The sequence below is a fragment of the Oxyura jamaicensis genome, chromosome 17 (genome assembly GCF_011077185.1).
Source record: "Oxyura jamaicensis isolate SHBP4307 breed ruddy duck chromosome 17, BPBGC_Ojam_1.0, whole genome shotgun sequence".
Classification (NCBI taxonomy): domain Eukaryota; kingdom Metazoa; phylum Chordata; class Aves; order Anseriformes; family Anatidae; genus Oxyura; species Oxyura jamaicensis.
In genome coordinates this window covers 9,791,802-9,798,554 of record NC_048909.1, presented here as the reverse complement: position 1 = coordinate 9,798,554, position 6,753 = coordinate 9,791,802, and positions in this window count along the sequence as shown.

The following is a 6,753-nucleotide window of genomic DNA, read 5'->3' as shown; positions in this document are numbered from 1 at the left end:
CCCGTCGCTGCGGAATCCGGGCGCCAACGGCCGCTCCCCCCCCGGCCCCCCCTCCGTGAGGCGGCGGCGGCCATTTGGGGGCGGCGGCGGAGCGGGGCCGGGCCCGGGGCAGGTGCTGGGGCCCGGCCCGCGGGCGGCGGCCTCGGGGAACGGGGCGAGGCGGAGCCCGCCCGGCACGGCCCCGGCACGGCCCGCGGAGCCCTCAGGTGCCGGAGGGAGCGGGAGCCGCCCCCGCGGCGCCTTGCTGCGGGTAATGGTGGAGGAGCCGCGCTGGGAGGCAGGCCCCGGCCCCGCGTCGCCATTCGGGAACCTTAAAAAATAAAAAAAATAAATGAATAACCGCGGGCAGGAGCGGCGGGGCTGGTCCCGGGGGGGGCCGGGGGCTGGCAGCCAGCTCGGGGGGCCGGCCCCTGCCTGCCGTGAGGTAACGGCAGGGCCCCGCTGACAGGGCTCCGGCCTCGCATCGGCCTCCTTCCCCTCGGCCTCTGTCCCCTCGCTGTCGTTAAACGCCCGCTGAGGGTTTTTGTGGGGAGAGGTGGCTCTGGCTGCAGCTCTTGTGGCTGCTCTTCGTGCCCGTCCCAGCAGTACCACGGTGCTGAGAGGAACGTTTAAAACCACCCTCCGATTCGCAGGGCTGTGAGCTCGTGATCGCAGCAGAATTTTCGTGTTCAGTAAGAACATAAAATTTAAATTTCCCGAATCAAAATGCTGTTATTTGCCCTTTGCTCTGCGTTAAACGTCTGTGGAATTTCTAGAAATTGAAGCTTGTGTTACTGGCACAGGTATTATTCCATGAAGCACTAAATTCTCAATTTCTGTAATTAATCACTTTCCCAAGGGCTGCGTACCTTTTTAATGAACTTTTTCTTATATCTGCAGCCTGGGCAAAGCTTTCCCCAAGTAAAGGTTTCTTGTTAAATCATGTTGCTGTCTTGTTTGAGGTCATGGCCATTTCCCTCACAAATATTAAATTCTAACAATTTTACCGACAGTTCTTGGGATATCCTGAACTTAAGTCATGGTCCTGAATACTCATCTTCTTTTATTTAAGACTTTGCTGGGTTACAATATTTACAGTATCCAGCAGATAACAGCTAGGAGTGTTTATTTTGCCAGGTGTATGATACCAAAGCTTCCCCAAAAAAATGTAGTTCTCTTACTGGGATGAATAGGAGTGGGCTCTCTTTACTGGCTGGACCTGATGAAAGGAATACAATTTATATCCGTGGGGATATTAAGCTATTCTTTCCACATTTTAAAAGGCTTCCTGCCCCTTACGGAAACCCTCCGTTTTCTTGCTAATGTCTCAGAATGGCATTAGTATTTCATTAAAATTATAATTGAAAAACGTTAGACCGTGGAACCTCTCTTTTGTAAATTTATAGTTGAAGCATTGCAATGGAGATGGTGTTTTAAAAAAAAAAAAAACACCCCAAGGATTTGAAAGACATGAGGAACTGAGCCACACGTGAGAGTCCTCGTTCTCTGAAATTACTTGTGAAGAATAAGGAATCCTTCAGCATCTCTCTTACTGAAGTAATTGCGTCAATGTGGATCTCTTTAGAAATAGACTCCCTTAGTCTGCATTCGGTGCAAGTTCAACCAATTTTGGTGGCAAAGAAAATTTTTCGTTTATTTGCCTTTCAGTTAGTTCTGAAAAGTCGGTACTGTTACAGGAGCTGAATTCGTATCCAGCTTGTGGCAAGGGCAAGCTCTCCTCTCGGTGACACCTACAGAGCACAAAACCCTCCCGGTGGCATTACATAAGTATATAGGAAACTTAAAATCCAGTGGCAGGACTTCTGCTAGCAGCACCTGAACAGGAACGAGCAGGTGTTGGCTGCTGGGGATACACCGACTCCAGTGCTGAGCAGGGTGGGGAGATTTACATCGGAATTGAGTGAACTTTGGCCACCACTGAGTACCAGCGAACAGACGTTGCTGTTGGTGAATTGTGCTGCTGTTTGTTGTGAATTATTCTTCAGCCACGTGTTTAGGGAGGGGGAGGCGATCAGTTTTAATTTCCTAAGCTGGCTAGTGAAGCATCCTGTGGGCATCTTAGCTAAACGTAGTCCAGGTGAAGTTACAGGTTCAGAGATGTCACCAGGTCTTCTCTTGATGATAGCTTTTCTGGAGTTGAAGCTAGGCTGCAGTGTTCGCAGTACCATTAATGTTCAGTGGAAAAAAAGGATTGAAATACTATCTGCAATGGTCGTTAAAGACATCCCTTGATATAGAATCTGATGTGATATGAAGAGATTTACCTGTGACAGTTATTATGGAACATAGAAATAAGCAAGTCTGCTCTGTAAAGAGGATTTATTTTAATTTCAAGTCATCACCGCTGAATGGCACAAAGCTATTACGAGGGTAGCCCTTTTCTAAGCCTCTAATGAAGCTAGTTTTGTAGAGCTGTAGATGATGGCTGCGGAAGAGGAACAAATGAAAAATCCTAGCCTTCACAGAGAATAACGTAATACCAATAACTTAATTATGTGGGCACTCTAATTTTTTGACCCCGGCCGAACTGCCTAACTTGGAAAGGAAGGCTTGAAAAAGTTACCTCCTTGCAATGCGAATGATCTGCATAAATGGAACGTTAAAATGGAGATTTTTTATTTTTTATTTTTTTTAAAAAGGACAGAAGATACCATGATCTCTGCAGTCAGCTTTAAAAGCCAGTCAATATCACAGACTATTTAATTTAGAGATTAAAAATCAATTTATGTCTAAGATTTGGGATTAAATCCACAGTGAGCTGTACTGCCTTTGTTTGTGAAAGCTCCACATAACGAGCCACCGTAAGTTTAAGATTTTCCTTCATCTGCAGAGAAGACTCCTCCATTCATCCCTGTCCCGTTCTCATCCAGGATCTGCTTTTGGCACTGCTTGTTGCCTGTGTCCCACAGGGGATCCGAGTGCAGGCCCGGGCAGACCTCACGTGGCGCTCCCGGGCTGCTGCTCTTTTTTCTCCCTAGGCATTTGCCTGGGCTGTGGGGAACTGAGTTCAAGCCTTCAACCTTCCGCTTGACCAGGGCTGGTACTTGCCCACCCTGCGCTTTGGTAAATGCCCTGCCCTGGCGGTGTGCGGCCGTGCAGGGGAGCACCTTGGCCTCATGTTGAGCTTGGAGAAAGGCAAGCAGTCATAGAACGAGACGCGTGCTCATCACGCTGCCCAGGAGTTGGGGCATCTAGCTGGGGAGGAGGCGCTGGCTTTTTTCTTTGCTCAAAGAACTACACCTTGGTCTGGTGCAATGGCTGGCAGCTCAAAATGAACAAAAAGTCTTTAAAAATGAAGGAAAATCCAAGTCATCTGCTTGGGCAGCTGCAGACGAGGCTGCAGTTGTCTTTGAGTCCTTTGGCGTGAAGAACAGCTTTGGGTGGCGGGGCTGAAATTGCTCTGTCTCGAGGAATGTGTTTGGCTGCTTTTTTGGAAGGTGGAAATGTGGGTTAAAAGCATTTAAAAGGAATTGGGTTTATATCTCTGTGTGGGTGAGAAACCTAGTCAGTGAATTAAAATGTAAGGCACCAGCACTGCTACCTGAAGCGTGTCCCTTTCTGTGTAACGTCGCTGGCCTCCTGAGGTCGTTAACATCTGCCACGGAGAAGTGAATGTCTCCTGGTGTGAGGGCTCCCGGCCCTGGATATGGACAGACTCCAGATAAAGCGCTGGCATCACAATTTCTAATTAGCCAGTCAGTCCTGAGCACGCTGCTCAGTGCGGTGCCTCGCTGTCCTCGCGGTTTGAGTCTTGTGAGCGCCAGGCGTTTGCTGCTGTTCTCCGCAGATCCGTCCTGCCTTCACAAAGCCGGAGGTCACCAGTGGCTCTGTGACAGGGCAGATGTTGGAATTTCGGCGGAGCTGTCCCAGCCCTGCCTTCCAAACGGTCCTGTGCCGTACTGGGCAAAGCGGGGTGGTAGGGGCTGGGTTCTGGCTGGCAGGCCAGGCAAGTAAGAGCAGACGGAGAGCTGCTGCGCATGGTCCCGTCGCCTGTCCTGAGATGCGTGCAGGCTTGGACCTTGCTCTGGATACTGACTTTGATAAAATGTGAATGCATTTCAAATGTGAAGCATCCCTGTCGTGTTTACCTGAAAACTGCCCAGGGGTCCCAAGGCTCCATTGGGAGGGGAAGATGCTGACAGAAGTATGGTCACCGAAGCGTGGCTTCCCTAGGAAACCAGCCTGGTGCTGCTTATGGGGCTGTATCGAGAGGTTGTTGAGTCCCTACGATGGCTTTGATTAGTTGCAAAGAGTGTCAAGGGATTAGGATTAGGTAGCTACGAATTGATGTAAAATAACATCCAAATCTTAAAGCTTCCATTATTTGAAAGTTGTATCGCTGCTTTGAAAGGCTTTGGGGCTTCGCACCTGCTCCCCCCATCCCTGCTTTCAATTCCATCAAGCATCCTGTCTAAAATAATGATTAATCACTGACTTTCTCCTGATTGTTACTACGCTCCACTGCAACCTTTACAGGGATGGGAAGACGTTATTGTGTTACCAACAAAATGACTCAACTGTAATCGTTTTTATTTATTATGTAACTTTGAACTTAGGCACTTGTGTTTTTCAACTTGTCATCTGAGATTGCTCTTGATAGTAATAATATAACATCTATTGGAGTGATAGTATGTAAATATATTTTAAGTAAAAATTACCATTCCTTTTCAAAATCTTTACTTGTGTATTTGGCCGGTTTCTGTATCAGCCGTTTCTTTTTTGCAGGGTGCTTCAACTTTGACAGGGAAGAGAAGCCTGGTGTTGTGTGCTGACATAGCCTATCTAACAGAATGACTAGATAGACCAAGGTGAATTCTACCAAATATATTTTCTGTTTTTTTAAAAAACAAAACAAAAAAAAGCAATGCCACTGATTCACCTTCTTTATTGTGTTTCCTTCCTTGTCTTTGTTCAGCGTAGAACATTGGAGCAATTTGTTCAAGAGAGCATCCCTGAAATACGTTGTTTCTGACAAGGAGCAAGAGTCTATTAAACATGTGGCTTATGCTTTTTGTAGAAGTCAACATGGTAATTAGTAGATGTGAGATTGTTTTCTTAACACACTGGAGTGCAAGAATGGCAGGATATGTGGCATGTTTAATAGAGTATGGAGACTTCCTCTGTGTATGGCTGCTCGAAGTTTTCAGAGTTGAGAGCTTTCCCCAGCTGTTGGCTGATTTAATTAGACTTTTTCCTGTCAAGAAATATGAAGGTCAACACATGCTTAGAAGAATCTGTCATTTATGATGATTAAATACTTGGAGACAGATCTTCAAAAATCAGTGGTGCTCTCTTAAAGAATCTGTTTTGTTTCAGTTCTGTGCTGGCCTGGAAAACAAGCAGCTATATTGTAGGAGCTTGTAAATAGAGAGGTGGCTGTTTGTGCAAGGCTCTGAAGTGTCTGTGGAAACTGAATGTGGCTACTGTGTCCGAGAAGGGATTCCTGCATTCAAGTTAGTTAATGAGTGGTGTGGAAATAGAGACTGTTTATTAGGAGACTGTTGGTGCCCAACACCATGTTAGCCGTCGAGCTGTGTGTGTACTGCCCTTTCCTTAAACTTTTCCCTCTGTGAGTCACGGTGGCAGCGCACTTCCCCACGTAGCCTGGGCCGTGCTGTTACCTGTGCTGTGCGGTCAGCTGGCTGGAACCACTGGGAGTTGTTCTAGGTCAGCAGTAACGTTGGGTTACTGCCTTGATGCTTCTGGTAACGCTGGAAAAAGATTTCAGGACCATGTTTACTGCAAGGCTCTGCACTGTGATTCTGTGCATCTCGTCCTGGTGTTTTGGTCGGGAAGCTGGAGGAAATGGTGGGATTCTTTACCAAGGAATTAAAAATCTTTCCAGGCATGTTGGCTCGTTGTTTGTTTTTGCAATTATTTTCTTGTCTTCGCATTTCCTTGGTTAAAAGACCAATGTAGCAGTAGCGGATTAAAGACGAGTGCCATTTTCACCTCTGCAAGAGCTTTGCCTGTGCTTTTGTAGAAGTTGGATGAAAATCTATTTTGTCCAGTGGATGTGAATATTCTGGCTGATGCTGCAAGCATTGTCTCAGCAGTCTGGCTTTGGAGGGACAGGTTCAACTTTCAGTTTTTGTTTTACGTTTACTATGGGAATTCATTTGGGGAGGGAAAATCTCTGCATAATATTGAAAAGCTCGCTGAGATAAGGACATCCTGTACAAGTATCCTGTTACTTAAAGGCCACTGAATGTTCGTAGTACTAAATAGGATTTCTAAACAGATGGTCATAATTAACATGAAATACATTCACACATCAAGTCTATTTGGTGTTCTGGTAATTATTTCAATGGTCCGATACTTTAGCATTAATTAAACTGTAGCACAGCCAACAATGGGATCGCCGTGAAAAGTCACTGAATTCAAATGCAGAGGGGAGAGCTCAGCTTCCCTTTTCCATCACTGGAAAAGAAAAATAGAATTCTAAACGTGTAATTAAAACACTTGTGTATTTGCATTTCTAACAAGCTGCTAGGGTAGGCTTGTTCGTTGCCTTGAAGTGATCTAACTGGTCTCTGGGTTGCATGGAAAGTCAACATCGCGGCACATTGCAGGGAAGGGTGGGGCTGCTCAGCTCATAGATGAAGCTGTGAATGTAAATCTTTGTGCCGAAAGCTTCAATGTGAGCGGTTTCGATGAACTTCTGAGGCCTGTTATCTTTTCCGTAGAACTTAAGTTGTATAAAATCGTGTATCTTTCAGAACAGTTTCTCTGTGTTTTTTTTTTTTTCTCTGG